General features: G+C 43.0%; 1 protein-coding gene across 3 annotated transcripts in view; it reads left to right on the top strand.

Annotated features, from left to right (window-relative positions):
- The window catches only part of ZNF423 (zinc finger protein 423), a 228958-nt gene that overhangs the window by 187399 nt on the left and 23241 nt on the right, over window positions 1–18318 (top strand). The gene's annotated exons all lie outside the window — the stretch shown is intronic.

The raw sequence follows: 18318 nt of genomic DNA on the forward strand, positions 1-18318 counted from the left end.
GACCTTGTGAGATAAAGCACCTGAGGAACCACACACATGGATATGCACAGTTTGTGCAACATGACTTGGCAGTTGCAGGTCTTGATTATGACTAAGGGGCACGTGACCATGGATTATTTTGACATAGATGTTTACCAGCTTTACTTGTTACCTATCTCTGAAGACACCAATGGACTAAATTGAGGTTTGGTGTAATTAAGTGGGACTGTAAAACCCCAAATCTGTGCTATGGTACACGAAATGTCCCACTATGTTTGGATATTCACTAGCACTTGTAGCATTTGTGTATGTTGTTTGCTGTTATGAATATTCTGATACTGGAAAGCACAGCATTACCCCAGGTGCTTTCAAAGATGTGGCACTTTCTAGATTAAATTATTTTTGGAAACACCAAATGAAGTTACAGGTTTACCTGAAAAGCTTATTTTCCTCTGGAGAGATAGCTAATGCCTTTCCCTGATCACACTGCTGGCACTTTGCATTGGTTAACATGACTTGAAGGGTAAATGCTGGTAACTTACTGAGTCAGCTTGCAACTATTGGTTCTTCAACCTACTGCAAATCACAGTTTTTATCATATCCACCAACATCCCAAAAGTGTAGTGTAAAATGTTTGGAAAAGATGTGCAGTTACTGCTTGCATGTACACACATTGGTGTGAGGTATTTCACTTGAGAATATTAAATAACATTGGGTCACAAAACTCTTAAATAGAGGAAAACATTAAAGGAGTCATTAAAAACACAGATGTGCCCTAACACTATCACAGCTGATCAGTTTAAAGTAAATTCAGTATTTCCAAGAAAAAAAATTGGGTTTTGTCCCTTTGAAATTATGTATACCTGAGTTACTCTTTCAAGTGAGTTATAAATCCCTTTAAATGGGGTTAGCATTGGAATGAGTTATAGTTACAAAAATTGGAATGAAGATAAATCATGTTTCCTTAGTGAAAATCTAATAATAGCTGTTGGGTCCCTACAACACTGCTCAGATGTAGATCCTCTGTTCTGTGACTGTGATGAACTCTGAGGAGCTCACACTGCCTGCTCCTGAGATCTGGGTCTACAAGGCTCAATACTGGGCACTTTCAACATTTTAAGAGTTTTATCAAAATTATGACACTTGAACTGGTGCAAGCAGATGTGCACCTAAAATGAAGACACAAACTGGATTGCTTAGTTTTGGAAGAGTCAAGATGAAATTTTTTTTTTAGTTTAAGAGTGATGATAATCCTGAGTCTATTTAAGCGTCACAGGGCCAATGCAGCTTCCTTAACCTGTGCCAGAACAAGGCTTTTTTGGGGTGATGGGGGTGGATTGGCGGTACAAAGACATGCGTAAGAGCACAGGCAGGGTGGAGTGGTGCAGCTCTGGTGAGGTGTACTGACCTCCCTGAGCTGGTACCCTTCACAGGAATTAAGTTTGTTGGTTTACAGAGTCAGACCTTAAAAAAGAAATTAAAAAAATCCTTTGAGGCCCTCCCCATACTTTTCTAGGAGAGGTATTGGGGAGCTCTTACTAACAAGAATCTTGGAGAATTATTAGTATTAAACTGCTGTCAAATTACCAAAGTGTAACAATGTACAGGACATGCACTTTCAGCCACTGTCTCTTCAGTGTTTGCATGAATGTCAAAGGGAATATTTTGTGACAGTTCCTTGTGACCCAGATTCCACAGAAGTCTCTTATAAAATAATCTTTGAGTGAACACTACTCGCACGTCCTAAGGACACCTCATCCCCGTGAACCCAAAGGTAGGAGTGAAGCTGCTGTGCACTGTGAGATCTGTGACTTTCTATCTGAGAATTTTGGTCTTGTTTGATAGTTCAGCCTTTGTGCCCTGCAGATCCATTTTAAATTGTCTGAAGCAGGAATAAATCTATTACAATGACCACCATTTAAAGAAAAAAAATACAAGATGGGTCTGTGAAGAGGTGTTAAAAAGTAGAAATGAAAGGGAGAAGTTGTAAGAAAAACCTGTTCATTGGACAGACCTGCAATGCAGTAAATAATAACCTCAGAGGTGAAAGACAGCCTGTTCTAGAAAAAAGGCAGTGGAAAGGACTTTTTTTTAATCTTTTTTTTTAATTTTTTTTTTCTGTGGGTCTAGGGGAGAAAAGGTCCTTTATTCTTTAGTAACTTTTCTGATTTTAAATATGTGCTTGTCTGGTCATGAGGAGCAAGGTCATTCCTACTGCTCAGGGCCTAGGCTTTGTGCTGGCGTTGGCGGGAGCTTCTCTCCTCTCTCCTTTTCCTCCCTCCCTCTATCTCTCCTTTTCTTTTTCTCCTGAGGTGCAGATGGCCACATTTGCAGGTTAACTGGAACAGCTGGAGGCACATTATTAGCTTCCTGCTGCTAACTCATATTTGCTTAGATTTTTTTTTTTTTTAACAGCAACATAATTTACAAGTAGTAGGCCAGTGACAAAGCTGGCATGTTCTAAATCCACATCTGATTTATGTAATGCTGTTGCTTATCAGTGAATGAAGTCATAATTATTGCTTTGTACCATTAAATAGCATAAATATATAAACTGTTACACAAATTGCAGCAAATGTTTCCTCTAGGGAGCTCTAGACAAAATTTTAATGTAGTGCATTTGTCTGTGGTGGCAGTTTCTATGGTATATAATAATGTTGATAAATTTTACTGTAGCAAGTGACATTTTATAACATTAATCCTGGTGGTAAAAATCTGATGAATACTACAGCTGTACTAGTGGGTGCAAGAAGAATGTAAGCTTTTGACACCAAGTGAATTGATTTTAATAGTTCTTTAAGGCTCCAAAGCACAAGAATGGTGCAGAGATCCTTCACTGGATGGGAAGAGGACTCAGGCAGGTGCTGGACAGCGAGGCACTGGGGAGCCTGACTTGATGATGGTGATAATTAATTCTTTTTAAAATCTTTATTGATTAATACATCCCTTGTTTGAAAAGCAAAAGAAAACCAAATGGTGCAATGAAACCCCTTAAAATCCCCACCAGTTACTTAAACTCAGCACTTGTGAATGAAGACCCTGTAATAAGTAGAGCTGCAGCCCTGGGCTCAGGTGGTGTTTCAGAGGTCAGACACAAGCCCTGCTGCCCGTGCTGGGGGCTGTTGAGGGGGAGCTGGTGCACAAGTACATCCCACATGGCCATGTGGGAATGTGCCACTGGACAACTTGTGACACGAGGACTGCCATGAGAAGTTCTTTCTCTGATTTGACCTGTGTGTAGCAGGAATAGGCTGGTACTGGCAGGTTTCAGCACCTGTCAATAACAGCATAAATGATGTTGTAGGTTTTACAGTCCTCTTGATATTGCAGTCACGTTGCTTTGTGATCCAGAGCCCAGTGCCTTGAGTGGGGTTGGCCCACGCTGTCTGTGCAGGCAGCAGGCTGGCATGGCACTGCCAACAGTGCTGGGCCCAGGACAGTCCCCGTTAGAAAGCCCTGAGATTGTAACCCCTCCTGCCTGAGGTGCCTGGCTTCGGTCATGGCTGAAAGCAGCTGGTGCACTCCCCTCCTTGGAGACACCTGCCAGGCGTGGAGGCAGAGGGGGCAGCCCCAGAGCGAGCCTGGGCTGTGCCCTGCCTGTCCTGCCAGCTGTCTGAGGATTGGTTTGGTTTGGTTTTGTTCCTGGAAATAAGGAGTGCTTATTTTCTCCAGTGAAGCTTTTTAAAATAAATGGATAACTCATAGGAGAGTCCTGGAGGGCACTGTACTTGGGACACTTTTGTAAAAATGAAGAGCAATGCACTTTTTGTACTCAGTTCATTTAGACTGCCATGACCCTTGCCCACATGAAAGTGTATTTTTCCAGTCTTCTTCATGATGTGACTTCTTTCTTTTTCAAATTCATTTCTTTTTCAATAGCATCAAAGATGGACCTATAGTGTTAAAATTGCAGCCCCCTGGCCATAGGGAAAATCCTGGTGACTTCAGGCTGAAGAGCACTGAGGTGTCTGACACACATTGTAGTATGTTGTCTGTATTTTCCTTGTGAAAACCTGACGTCCTGTATGGATTTTCCCTCAGTTATTTGTTTCCTGCATTTCACACGCCCACAATAATTTTCTTCCTCTTTGGAGAAATCATTTGTTTTTTCCTACTGAGGACTGGTTTACTGTTCTCTCTCTGGGCTGAAGTTCTGGTGTTGGAACAATGAACAAAGAATCTCCCCTTAAGGATGTCGTGCCTTCCTGCTCCTCTGCACCACCTGGGGACAAAGAGCAGAGGGCTAAGCAGCCCCCCCTCGCCTGGTGGCAAGGGGACTGCTGGCCTTTACACTCATCCTTGGAGACACTCGGGTATGGGCTATAAACTTTGCTACTGGCTTAAGTGGTTGGAGTTTCAGACACCAGCACTGCTTTTAAAACACACGTGTGCCCGAGAGCACTGCACCTCACAGCTGTGGTGCTGAAGGCATTGCATTACAGGCAGTGATGTGTGGAAAGCCTGTGGCAAAGGCAGTTTTCCATAGGAGCAGTGTGGAAGTGCAAGGAATGGGAGTGGATGGCATCGTGCTGGGAGATCCTTGCTCCACTTCTTTTGCCCGGGCTTCCTCAGTCGGATCTTTCACCCCCACAGTGAGGCAGTGTCTCCAGGATGCTCCATCTGTGGGCCTTCCCCTTGCTCTGGCTGCTGGCCAGAGTGGCGGGTGAGGGAGCTGAGATCCATGACTGGTGGTCTCTGTCCCTGCAGAGGACCACGGGAGGTGCTGTCGAAGTGCCATGTAGCCATGGCTTTGGAACCCTGAGATTTATTTTGAAAGTGTATCGCTTGTTAACCTTGCACTTCTTAGTAAATTCCTGTACAAGGCTTTATGGTTTGTCCACTGATTAAAAAAAAAAAAATTATTCTCGTGGGTCTGCCAGTAACATTTTTAGAAATAAACACATTTTATAATGTACTCTGGACATGTGAATCCTAAGCTGTAAGATATGTTTTCAATGACTGATTGGCTCAGCTCAATGCTACCTGAATCATGGTCAATAATAGCAGGGGCTGTGCAACCTTTGTTATGTATTGTGCAATACTGCAGTGATTCCTGGCACCCTGTGGAGACCACCAGGCCAGCCCCAGCACCAGGCACTTTACAGAAACTGCCTCAAAATCTTATGAGAAACTGCTGTGCTCTCCCACAATGCGAACCAGGTGAGCAGCCATAAGCTTGTGCTGTTAGTCCTGAGCTCACAGCCTCCCCCTCTGGCAGCGCCAGTGGGCGTGGGTAGGTCTGTCTGTGTTTATTCACTTGAGCATCTTAATGCAATTACTGGGGTGATGTGTGTCCTGCCAGCTTGGTCCATGGCAGTGTTTGGTTTGTCTTTTAAGGATGGTGAAGATTGATTTGATGCCTGTGCATGAAGCAACAGGGCCATCTAGAACAAAAGCCTGTGTTACATTTACCTTGCAAAGTTGCTCTGCATTTGTGTGTCTACCACAAGCACTTATGCTTCGATGCAGTGTGTAATTTTTTTTCAGCTCCTGTAAATAGATCATCTTTACAGACCACAATAAAATGTTTGTGTGATGCTTAACTGTACATTAAGTAAAAACCTGCATTACAATATCCCTGTATTCTTTCTATTGGGTAAATAAGAGCATAAAGACGAGTATCCCCACCACTCCCATTACCACGCTCAGCACTTAGTTACATTAGAAAAATGAGGCATTGTTCTGCCAACTTTTGTTTCCCTCCATTTGTGTTACTCACCACTTATGAATCCAGCATGCCGACCTATGCAGCAATTACTTCTGAAATCCAGCTATCATGGCACACCACGGCACAGCTACTGCCAGGGGTTGATGGTTAGCACTGGTCTCCTGTGCTCGCAACTAGAGCATTAAGTGTTTGAGCTGGCGTATAACTAATAGCATTTGGAAGGTGTAGGTGTTACATTGTCTACTGAAGCATGATTTGTATTCCATTAAAGCATTCTGGCATTTTTAAACAGGCTAAAGGGGTTTTTCAGCTGTGGTCAATTATTGGGCTGTTACACCAGCAGTGTGCAGGGTGTTTGGGTGGTCACAGAAGTCTGTATTGTACTGACACCTCGCCCAGGCCTTTGCAGACCGGCTGAAGCAGTTGATGTCTTTTGCAGTTCATCAGCTGTTTGGCACTGTTGTGTGTTTATAAGGATATTGCAAAATCTCTTCTTATACACTTTTGCTTGACTGTCCTGTTCATTGCTCATGTCTTCTCCTCTTCCTCTCAAGACTGAGCACTGGGACTGCACCTTCACTGCTGTATAAATTCGCACAACTGGATGTTCTTCCCTCCCCTCCCCTCCAGACATCATGAGGGCAGGATGCAAGGTCAGCTACCGCAGTTCAGCTCGAGATCAAGTCAACTATTTTACAGGGGGTCTGGGGGCAGGAACTGAGGTTCAAAACTGCCTCTGCTTGTATGGAGAAATCAATATTTAGCCATAAAACTAGGAGAGGCATGGTTGGGAATCACAGTCTGAATGAGAGGGTTCCAGGATTGTCATAGAAGATAAAACAAGAGGAAAACATTTTGAATTTACTCTTTGTGTATTGAGGCCTTTTATTATTCATCAGTAAGTAAATATAAGCTAAGGGAGTGATTTGTTTCTAACAAGCTTATAAAATACTAGAGTCATTTGTGAGTTTATTGGAGTGCTGATTATAAACATTCCCTCATGCACACTCCTTTGTGTCAAATTAACATTCAAAATACAAATATTGTATCTTTGAATATTTCTGTAATCTCTTCCCAAGTATTTGAAATCTTTGATGAGAGACGATTGACGATGTTACGTGAAAAGTAGTCAAGCGCTCTGTCATAGTTTTGGACATATTTTTCATTTCTTTGGCATTTGCTTTGCTCATGCTGCTTCTTTGAATTGCCTGCTCCATGCTCTAGCATTTAGGGTTTTGATACAATGCATAATTGATGCTCATCTAGCTGCAAAGATTCGACTGTTGTGTGAGCCGCGCTGCCTGTGCACCACTTCCCGGGATGTGTCCGCAACTCGTCAGTGCCAGTGTGTGATGGGAGGAGTGGCTGGTCATGCTGGGGCTGGGTGGCCTTGGCGTGGCTCCCTGCAGTCTCCAGAGGCAGTTCAGGCACACAGGTGGCATCAAGGGTCCCCCAAGGTGCTCCCTCGAGGAGCTGGACTTTGTGGCCTCACAAGCCTCAGGTGGGAATAGAAAGGAAGCCCTGTTCTCACACTTCCTCTTGTGCAGTAATGCACTTTCTCCTGGTAATCACAGGGAATAGAACTGTAAGGAATAGGCATGATCTGCCACTCATCCCTTAGACCATGGTTTAGACCCATCCTCTGCAAGCAGTTTTCCAAAAGGATAAACTGCATGGGGAAGGCATCCTGAGGCCAGGGTTCTCAGAGTGCTGCTGGCTGGGACCAGGGAGCTTTAGGGAACACATCTTGGCTGAGCTCCTTGCTGCTTCCATGGCTACAGAAGTGCCCCTTGACCCTCTCCATGCTGGTAGAGCAGGTGCATTTGTCATTTAATGGAACTGACCTTTTATTTTTATTTTATGATTTTGTTTTCCCCCATTCCCACTAAAACATTCCCCTTATTGTCAGTACCCAAATTCTTTGCTTTTCCTATCGGTGTGTACCTTGTTTTTACTAAGCAGAGGAAAATCCTGCAAGGGTGGGTCTTAGGCTAACGTTATTATAGCTGCTGCCATTTAAAAAGTCAATTTTTGCCTACAGGCAAAGTATTGTTATCAGAGTTCGTGCCTGTTTTGCATATATACGGTTGTATCTTCCCTACCTCTCTGGGGTGACAGGAGCAAATGCCGACTTCTTAATGCCGATCGTTGAATCTGAGGTTAAAGTAAGAACTCACAAAAAACCAAAAAAGAATAATAAAATGATGGGTAGCAGGTCTCTAACAGGCTTTTATTGTTTCCTTTTTGGTTGAAGCAGGGACTTCATGACGACTTGATTAAGAATCTTACTTTATCTGAGGGTGCAGCTGAAAAATAGCTTGATCTTTCCTCATTTTTCACTCTTTCTCAGTAACTTTTGCAGAGCTGTGGAATATGGTCCTTCTCATGTGGGCTTATTAGGTGAATACCCCTAAATCTCTTTCAAGTTCAATGATTGCACATCAGGCCTTTCTCTACAGCCATCCTACTACACCCTTTGGATCTTTCCAGGTCATCTAAGCCATGCTTGCATGGCTCCAGTCCATTCCTACCTCTGAATATGCCATCCTGCTGGGAACATCTTAGTGCTTCATTTTGGGCAAGGGTTTAGAACTTGTTTTTTAACTTCTGAGAATGAGTAGAGTTGCAGAGAGCCCAGGAAGCCTTTGCAATGCCGTGAGGCCGAGATCTGGGTGAGTTTAAGCGAAAATAGCTGTGTAGGAGTCCTGCTGCTAATGAGCCATCAGAGCCTCCTGGATGTCTGTGTTTTGATACAGTGGCATGCTCACATTTTCCTGTGGCTGGAAGAGGCTGCTTCAGCACCATTGGGTTTCCCAGATACCTTTATTTGAGCAAAAATACAAACTTTCCTTATATCTTACACTAAGTTTTCTGTCACAGCCCACCTATGTTCTTTGGAGTCTGTCTACAGCATAAGAGTTCGCACATGGCTTTCCTTAATGGATTAAGAAGCTAATGACATATAAAAGGAAGAAAATGTGTTTCTAAAAAATAAATAAAACCAAGCTGGCCGTCTTGTGCACTGAGAGCATATCTGCCAACAGCCATATGCCTGACTGAGCTACTTATATTAAAATAGAAAAAGATTTGTTTACAAAGGCAGAAGCCAAAGTCCTCTGAGTTTAGGAGCCTGGAAGAAGGTTTCTGCCTGTGTTGCCCACCCACTGATGCCCTTTGCAGCCCTGCAGGATGAGTGTGCTGGCCTTGAGCTCTCCTTCTGTGCAGAGCTCAGAGAAACTGCTTCAGTGTTGCCTGTCCAGCTCCAGATCATATGTGAAGGGTGCAAGGTGGCTCACTCATGTGCAGGACAAAGAACAAATATAAAAGCGTTATTAGTTTGGTATTAGGTTTTCTGTATTGTATTCAGTGTTTGTATGTTAGGTAAGCACTTCCCAGAGTAACTTTACAGCCTGTGTTATGCAGAGCCCTTTTTCAGCAGAGAGATCTCTTCCAAAAGGTCGCTGGGTTACAGTTTTTCTCCTTATTCGAGATGAAGCTGCCACAGGGTATGATTTCCACCTGGACTGCGGAGTGTTAATCAAGCAAATTCCTCCAACATCAATGGAGATGGTCTGTACGTTTACTTGTGCATATTCCCACAGTACAAGAATATGTCTGCATAATGCAGAGGTGCTTAAGATATTTTCTTGTTTTCATGCAGATTCTTCTTTTTGACTGCCTTAAGGAATATCATGCGTTACTGCACCATAGGATTCCTGACTTAAAATATGTCTGATAGGGGGGTTTCATTCTTTTGGGCATATTTGCACTTAACGAGCTTTGAGAGATATTCATGCCATGCAAAATCAGTTACCTATCTTAGCCAGCCAGACCTTATTTAGTCACCCTTGGTTCCCTCTATTTGCAGTGGCATCTCATTTTGTCAGCTCCAATAACTGGTTTGTGTCCCTGAGCTCCAGCCCTGGTCTATGGGGAGAGGGAGTGAGGGAGGGGCCTTGGTGTAGGGGTGGGGGACAGGAGCCTCTCTAGGCTGGGCTGTGACATGTGTTCAGCCCTCACACAAACAAGTAAGCTCTGGTGCAGTTGTGCTGAATGATCATGTCAAGATAGCTGGGTAACCACCATTTTTATTTTCCAAGAAAAAGCTGAGATATTTCTGAGCTTTTTGCTTGTCTACATGTGTTTCAAAGAAAAATTTTGGTCTGTAAGTTGCTAAAAATGCCATAAGAGATTGCTTTTTAACCAGAGGCTTTTCCCTCGCAGTACTGTTTCTTAATAAGAAATTGAATCCCTGTTTAAAAGAAATGCATTTGTTTAATCTGAATAAGTGGGTGCACACTGCCCCAGCATTGTGGGGGTACAGTATTTAGCCAGTGTCTGAGCTCTTTGGTGATCTGCCACAGAAATAATGCTCATGGTTGGTTTTTGCTTGCACTTATAACTTTATGCGCACTGCACCATTTCCCAGATATCTATACTAATGTAAGCTTTAATTTGACCATAGCATATACTGCTATAAAGTATATCCACATTGCTGGATACATATTTATTTCCATGTTTATGCAGAATTTGCAATATCGGAATAAGGCCCCTCGCACCAGTTCACGTGTCCTCACTCTAAAGGAATTGCACCAATGCAGGGATAACGGAATTTTTCTTTGCTGATGCAAATAAAACTCTACCCTTCCCCCCACCCCCTCAAAAAAAACCCAAAAGTTTCACATTTATTGTATTTTGATGCCTTAAAGAACCTCCAGCGTTTCTCAGTTAAATTGTACATTTTGGTGTTTTCATTTTGCTAAATGTTCTGTTTTTATTTCTCCTTTTACCAGTTTTTCTGCTTCCCTGATGCCACCATGGGAGTGGTTAATGCCTTTCTCCTACTCTGTGCGTTGCTGGGTGTAGTTGACAACAACTGGCTTGTAGCCTGTCTGTCATGTTAATTATATATTATTAGAGACCATTAAACTGATGATTATTTACACGATTGACACGATAGACTTTAAATCTATGTGTACTTGGGAAATTGTAATCTGAAGATCAGTGATACACATCAGCAGGACTTTGCATGTTTAAAACATACCGTGTGCTGTCCCGAATGTGCCCGGTTAGCTCAGGAGGCTGTCTGCCCTCACTGGGATCCCCACCCCAGGAACCTGCCTTTGAGCAGACACAAATGCACCCAGAGTTTGGCTTTTGAGCAGTGGCTGTGGGATGCAGCTGCCACCCCGTGCACAGGTGCCCCGGGCAGGGGAGGGGGATGTCGGTGAGAGGGAAGGCTTTGCCTTTGGCAACTCTCACTCACATCCTGGCAGCTCTGGGGGCCCCTGTGTCACCACAGTCGAGGCACACTGGGTCTGCAGGAGGTCTGGGTGGAATGCGGTGGGGAGGGGGCACCTTGCGGCTCTGGTGGCCCTGGTGCTGAGGCTGGGGAATGTGCCAGGCCTGTAAAATGAGTAAAAAGGGCTTTACACCCATTTCAACTCGGTTTAAAGCTTTGCATGTTTTAAAAGCACTTGGCATATTCCAGTGGGATGTTTAATAAGAGTATAATGATGTTTTAATTTTAATTTTTAATTTCACAAGAAGAATAGATGCCAAGTAGATACTGGTTACTGCTGTTTGTCTGTATTGAGCTCTTCGATGTGATATTGTCAATAGGATGGGAGGATGAATGTATTCCCTCTGTGTAACAATGCAGGGAGCTACTCCCAGAGAAGAGAAGAGACCAGGAGTAATAAGGGATATTTAGGTTTCAGCAGCACAACGGCATGAGAAAGGATAGTGCATAATGGGCTGTGTGGCCATGGGCTTGGATTCAGGGCTGTGTTACTTCAGTTCCATCAGGTATTGACATTAAACTTGAAATAACACAACTGTGAATATTTCAAAACATTGAAATACATGACTTGGGTTGAGTTATGTTCTTATTAAACTTTAGTCATTCTTAGGCATTCATTTGTCTGGATAAAGCTAATTCTGTGTGTGGGTGTATGGGCTTACACCCTCAAAGGCAGCATGTGTTTCTTTTCCTATATGGGTTTTGCATTTACATGGAAGCCAAGGGAGTTATTCCTTAATAGTTGATTAACTATTGTGAAGGAACAGCCAGACCTATCAGGCTTTAGTCCACAAAAAGTTTTAACATAGGCTATTAAAAAAAGGCATCTTCAGAGAAAGGCTGATAAAGTGTGAAGTTACTGTGCTAAAGTATAGTGCATTTCTGTAAGTTATCTTTATGCAGTTTTCCAGATTAATATCTAAATCTAAAATAAAGCTCTGCAGGCATGTCCCTCTGGGGCTCTGCAGTCAGCAGATAGATGATGCACAACTCCATGAACTCCTTTGAACTTTCAGATTTTATTTTCTTGTAAACTGAAAATTAAGTTGATGAAGCTGGGCCCGGCAGACCCATCTCGTGTGCCTGAGGCTCAGCCTTCCCCTTAGGAAAGCAGTGGAGTGGGGGCAGAGCCTGCAGGGGAGGGAGGCAGGGGCTCTGAAGCAGCACAGGAACTGCCATCGCAGTCAGTAGGAAACTCCTTGCAATCTCATCCCCAGTCCCTCTGGGACTGTGCTTCTTTTTGATGGTCATTTTAATATTGCAGTGTACTGACATGTACTGGAGGCAGTGAACTTACAAGCTACCCTATAAATAATTTGGCATCTAATTCTGCATATTTTGAGCTTTAGGTCCCCTGAGAGGATGAAAGAATTTAAAGCCCGTTGTGTGGTTAGGCTAATTTAGCCTGGAAAAGAATACCTTTTTGAGGGCAAAGAAGTATATGACAAGAAACCTTGTTTGTTACCAGGAACCATGGGCTCTTCCTCTAGCCCCTGCATTTGCCAGCAAGTCCTGTGGCTTCTGTCTCCTAATATCTTCCAGATTTCCCAAATCCCATTGCCCCAGAGAGCTTCCCCACCTGGAGAAGAGCGATAGCCCCTTTGTGCTGATAGACCTTTGTCCAGGCTGCCTGTCCCTTGGAAAGCTATGAAGAACAGAACTGATTTTAATGAGCCTTATCCAAAGGCAAATGTAAGGAAAACCAACAAAAATACAGAGTTCCCAACATACATTTGTGTGTATTTTTCTTGGTTTTCCCTACATAGTTTCTAGAAAAATCCAAGCGCCTATGTTATCATTTTTCATTAAAGTGATGTTTCTAACCACGGTGGACAGCTCTCATATCCCTTGAAAACTTATAATAGTAAAATTGTCATAAGCATGAAGCAGGAATGCAAGATTTTATTAAACAATCTTCAGCTCATAAAAGACATCAGTGTTGTGCCATTCTAGATCATATAAATATATTTCAAAGCAGAATCATATTTCAGCAGAGAGATAAAGCACAAAAGAATATGATTAGCGGATAGCAACATAAAATATTAAACCATCTAAGAAGGGGTGTAGGTGTATGTTTATCCACGTGGGCAAGTTGGGGGGTGAGAGCAAGGCAAGATTTTGGCAATATATCAGTAGAGCCATGAGCACAGATATCCGTGGCAATTTGTGTGTGTGTTTTGCAGTGGCGGGGGGGTCTGGTGTGGCTTCTTGCAGCGCGGAGCTGGGTGTTCCTGTACAGCCGTGCAAAATGCTGAGGGAACATGATGGGTGTCTTTAGTCCGGCAGAGTCGTCAAAGGGAGATATGAGCTCTACCTGGATAAATAAGTATAAATAGTTTTCTTTCTGATATGTGACCAGATTATTTTCCAGTTGATTTCCAGCCAAGGTCCCAAGGGGGCTACAGATCAAAAAAAGATAAGGGTCAGTTACAAGGTTGAGCTCATTCGGTGTTGCCATAGTAACTGACCTCCAGCATCCCTGGGAGGACGGCACCCAGCTCCCCAGGTGACATTTCTGCTGCCACACCATCAATCCGCTGCCTTTCACCGCCCAGGCTGCCTAATCACTGGGGCGCTGCGCTGCAGAGCAGCTCTGTGCTGCCGGCCCAGCCGGGGCAGGAGCACGGAGTCTCCTCACCCTGCAGCTGCCCAAACAGCAAGGAAGGGGCTTGGCTCCGTCCTCCGGGATTAATTACAAAAATCTAATGGAGCGGTGTGGTCCAAATGGTTTGTGTAGCAGGTCATGGGCTTAGGCAGCAATGGCGGTGAGGAAATGTCATCTGTACAGCAGACATCGTCTTCATCCGACGTGAGCATCTGCGAATTTGCCGTCCCCTTGTAGCAGTCACAGTGTGTTCTCAGACCTTGGTTTTACCTCCATTGTTGGATTGTTTTAAATGAATACCAGTGGTGGAGTGTTGCCAGCCAGATGAGGGGTCGAAGGGGTTCTCTGCAGGCTTTGTTTTGGAGAGGGGTGTCCATCACTGTCATCCTACCCTGGTTCCAGTCCCTTACTCCTTCACAGCCACATGGAAAAAATTACTGGGGAAGCTCCTTCTTTTCTTATGTTATAAATTTTTCCCTTTGATTACTTATTTACTAGGAAATGAATTGCATAAACAGAATAGTTCCATGCAGTTTTCATTTTATTTCCCTGTGTTCATTCCAATTTCTATTTATTTCTACTATAATTAGAGCACATGGCCCATTTAATTCTACCAAATTTATGATCTAATGGACAGGAGAAGGTTCTCTGTGAACACAGGATATTAATGCTTTGTTACACTGACTCACAGTATTTCAAAGTTCATTAAAAGCATGGTTAACTCATGGATGTGAACATCTGAGTACAGGAAAGAAATTCCCCTTTATTGCCTTAATTTGCTGCAGTGGAGTAGAAATATACTGGTCTGGGATGCTATAGTACAGGATACATGTGTTGTTGTCAGGAATGAGCATCAGATTGTCTTACACGATCTCTCAAATTAGGACTATTGCAGTTATTCCATAAGGGAAAATTTTGCTTTATTAAATCAAGTTGAAGAGAGAAGTTTTAACTAACAGTGAAGACAATCTTGATTTTTGTTGTTCAGATCTCCCTTTTTTTGGGATGATAACATGTCAGTACATGACAGTGTTAATGCATACTTTTATATTGCCATTAATATAGTTATAATTAGAAATGCAGCTGATGCAGTACATGGGTTTAATACAGCATTATTAATTATACTGCATCCTCGCCAGGAGGCTGCTGGTGTCGGTTCTCTTAGAGGCTTAGAGACTCATTGTAATATGTATTAAATGCACATTGCTGCAGCAGAAATAGCTTTATGGAGAATCATATTCCCACTCTAAAATGGGCAGAATGACAGTGTAAGTGCTACTAAGCACCCTATCAACATATTTAAAACTATCCTGCAAACGCACCCAAACTTGGGAACAATGAGCAACGTGCTTTGCCACCGCAGTTCAGCTGGGTCTGCGCAACCCACTAATCCTCACTAACAGGCAGTAAATTATGTACCTCCAAATTTATACAAATGCCTGCCTTTGACATCAGTGGGCACCACCCAGGTTTCACCTTCAGGATTCAGATAATCAGCTCTCATTCCTACTGGCTTCCCTCAAGACCAGTATGGAAATAAGTATGTGTCTGCCAGGGATCAAATGCTTTTGGAGACAAAAGTAGGTACTGAAAACATTACAGGATACTATCATCTCCCCATGATACTTTTACACAAAGCGCTCTGTTCCTCTTTTGGCCTGACATAGTTTCAGCCTGACAGAATACAGCAGGCCTGCTTGTTTTAAACAAGAGCATATCCTATTATTTTTTTGAGAAATGAAGTGTAAAATTAATGTTTATTATTTTGAGCTCAGGAAAAAAAAAAGCCAAGAAACCCAAGATTCTTGTTTGCTGTGCATTGCTCGTTTAGTCCTGCAATCACTTGATCCCCACACAGATACACTTATGAAGAAATGGGAGAAGATCTGCCTAACAAGCTGTAAAAATCTGCATTTTATTTTACAAATGAGAGGGGCTGCATAATTCACTTGAGTTATGTAGGTCTCTCATAGATGCTTGTCATGTTTAAAAAAAAAAGAATAAGAATGAGGGAAATGATGATATGTTTTCCGTTTCTAACACCCAGCACCACACATTTGACTGGAACATTGGCTGTCACGCCGCATTGTCAAAAAGCCTCCTTGCATGTACCTATATGATCTTATATAATTCAAGGAAGTTATTCTCCAAAGGCGACTGAGTATCCCTATACATGTGCTGTGTTTCTGTGTAAAATAATATGCTGTAAAATGCCATAGAGGAGAGAGTGATTATAGCAGCAATTCTATCTATATCTTTGGGCATTTTCATATTTTGAATACACATGCATGAAAAGAGAAACGTTTGTCATGCTAACCATGGTACTTTTTCCCCCCTTTTTTCTTTCTGGATGGTTTTATAGACACAAGAAATACATAATGGACTCCTGTGGGAGTGGAATAAAAACCCCCACCGGTGAGGAGAAGGCCTTATAATTCAGAAGTGGATTTGCAAATCAAAAGGTCTTGCCTCGAGTGGGATAAATTTCCAGATCTGCAGGAACCCATTATGTTTTATTATTTTTCATTCGAGTTTTAGTTTGTTTGTTATGGGTTTAACTATTTAAAATACTGCAGGGATCAGCCAAGAAAATACACAATCTCTGTTACCTAATTAAGCATACCAAGTTTGTAAGAATATACTTCAATTGAAATGCTGAGCATTGTTTGGTTTGGCGGGTTTTTTTTTTAATTTTACTCAAATTATAGGTATTTAGGCTGCAAAAGGAGCAGCTGTCTAGTCATCAGTATGTGTATGTCCATATTTATTAACACATGTGCTCACACTGGACCTCAGGCTGTACATGAATCACTGTTTTCCAAATACCCAGTATGTAGAGGGTAGAAAATTAATGTCAAACATGATTTCTCTGATTTACTCATAGAAGGAATTTGTTCCATTCCCCCCAGTACCTGCTTTGTCCTCTGCAGGTTTGTTGCAGTGCTTGGTTGCTGTACACAGCAGTGTGGCTGGGCGTGCTCAGCAGGAGGCACGTGTCCCTTCCCCATCTCTCCTCCCCTCCAGAACAGATTGCAAAGATTGCACAAAGCCAAAACTTTTCAGGCAAGAGTCTGATGGGAGAAGCCAGCCTTACACTACAGAAAGGAGAGAGGGCCAGGTGGGAAACCCACACATCAGAGAGGACCACGTGCCCACCCGTAGTGGCTGCCCAAACAGAGCATTGCAAACCTTGTGGCGTTCTAGAAATATCCCAGTCCCTGGTTATGTCTTCCCAGGGAATTTGTAGAGCTGCTGTCATGGAGCTACCAGCCCTTTCATCTTTCTGTTTCTGACTCTTTCCTCCCTTTCCTTTTCTCTTTTTATGTCCTTCCCAACCCAGCTGTTTTCTTCTCCCCATACTGCCTCCCCCTTCCCCACGGCAGCTCCAGTGCCGGCACTCACCATGAGCACCCTGGGCAGGGCAGAGCACACATTGCCATGAGGGTTTCCAGAGCCCACCTGGCAGCACGGGCAGCTCTCCACTGGCATATGCTGCTGCACAAGGCACTGCATGGTTTTGTGGTTGTTTTTTTTTTGTTTGTTTGTTTGTTTTTGTTTGGGTTTTTTGTTATTTTTCACACTGCACCCTTCAAGGCTCACATGCTCTGGGAATTACCTCCAGCAGCAAACATGCCATGTGCTTGGGTACAGGCTGTGCCCAGCGTCCCAAGTTCAGAATCCTGCTGTTTGCCTGCCCTGGCACATAAATCACCACCTTCTACAAGGGCTTTGGGTTCCTGAGAGTACCAGAGGCTTTACAGAAAACAATCTCCTTTTTTTTAGCCACTTTAAAGATAGCAAAAGCTAATTTAAAGCAACTGTAAGTAAAGACAGTGCTTCTGAAGGCTCCTATTATTCATAAGATCCAAATGTGTTTGGCAAGAGAGTAGTTCATGGTATAATGTAGTAATTAGCTATCTTGGAAATAAAAATTGAAGCGGTAATATTTGAAGATGTGTACAACAAAAGACAGAATTTATTTAGTTTTTAAAGTATGTTTTCATGAGAAGTTCATGTGCTGCCGCAGTGAAGGAAAGACACATTTTCAGCAAGTATTTGCAGAAACCATCCACAATTTACAAAATGTTGGGTGGTTTCTGATTTATATATAAACTGTATGTTATGTTGTCTAAATTTTTGCAACTCCCTCTCCTCAAGCAAACCAGAGGATTGTTCAGTTTTGTGTGTGAAAATTGCTTTAATGTGGCTTCAGTACCTCAAAGAAAGTTCCCAGCTGCACCCAGAACCACAAATTTCAGTAAACAGACAAGCATATCACCTTACAAAAGTGGTAGACTTGAACCAAGGGTAATAATTATTGTTATTTCCCCGAGTTCAGCTAGGATATAGAGGCATTTGAAATGGGCCCTGTGTATTCAATACTTAAAATATGTGACATGGAAATTACGCTTTCAAATTACATTTAAATACCTTCAGTGGTCTCTCTTCACCATGGAAAAAGCCAAGAGATAAAATTTAGGCTGACTATCTGCTCTGGGTTCCTGTTATTCTCCAATAGTTCCTTCCTTCCCTGTATGTTCACAGTATAGTCTAAAGTGAAGATGGCATTTCAGCCCTCTGTCAGTTTTGGTGTTGAATTCACACTATGAAAGTAGTTTTAAATGCTGTTTGACTATTTAATAATCTATACCCAGGGCAGGGCTGCTCTCCCTTTGTGGCAGGAGGCGAGGTGGAGCAGTGCTGTGTTGTTGGGAGCCTGGGAGCAGGCACGTGTGTTCCCCGCGGGCTGAGTGCAGGGCCGCT

This window comes from Neopelma chrysocephalum, unplaced genomic scaffold, assembly GCF_003984885.1.
Source record: "Neopelma chrysocephalum unplaced genomic scaffold, ASM398488v2 Primary Assembly neopelma1_68, whole genome shotgun sequence".
Taxonomy (NCBI): Eukaryota; Metazoa; Chordata; class Aves; order Passeriformes; family Pipridae; genus Neopelma; species Neopelma chrysocephalum.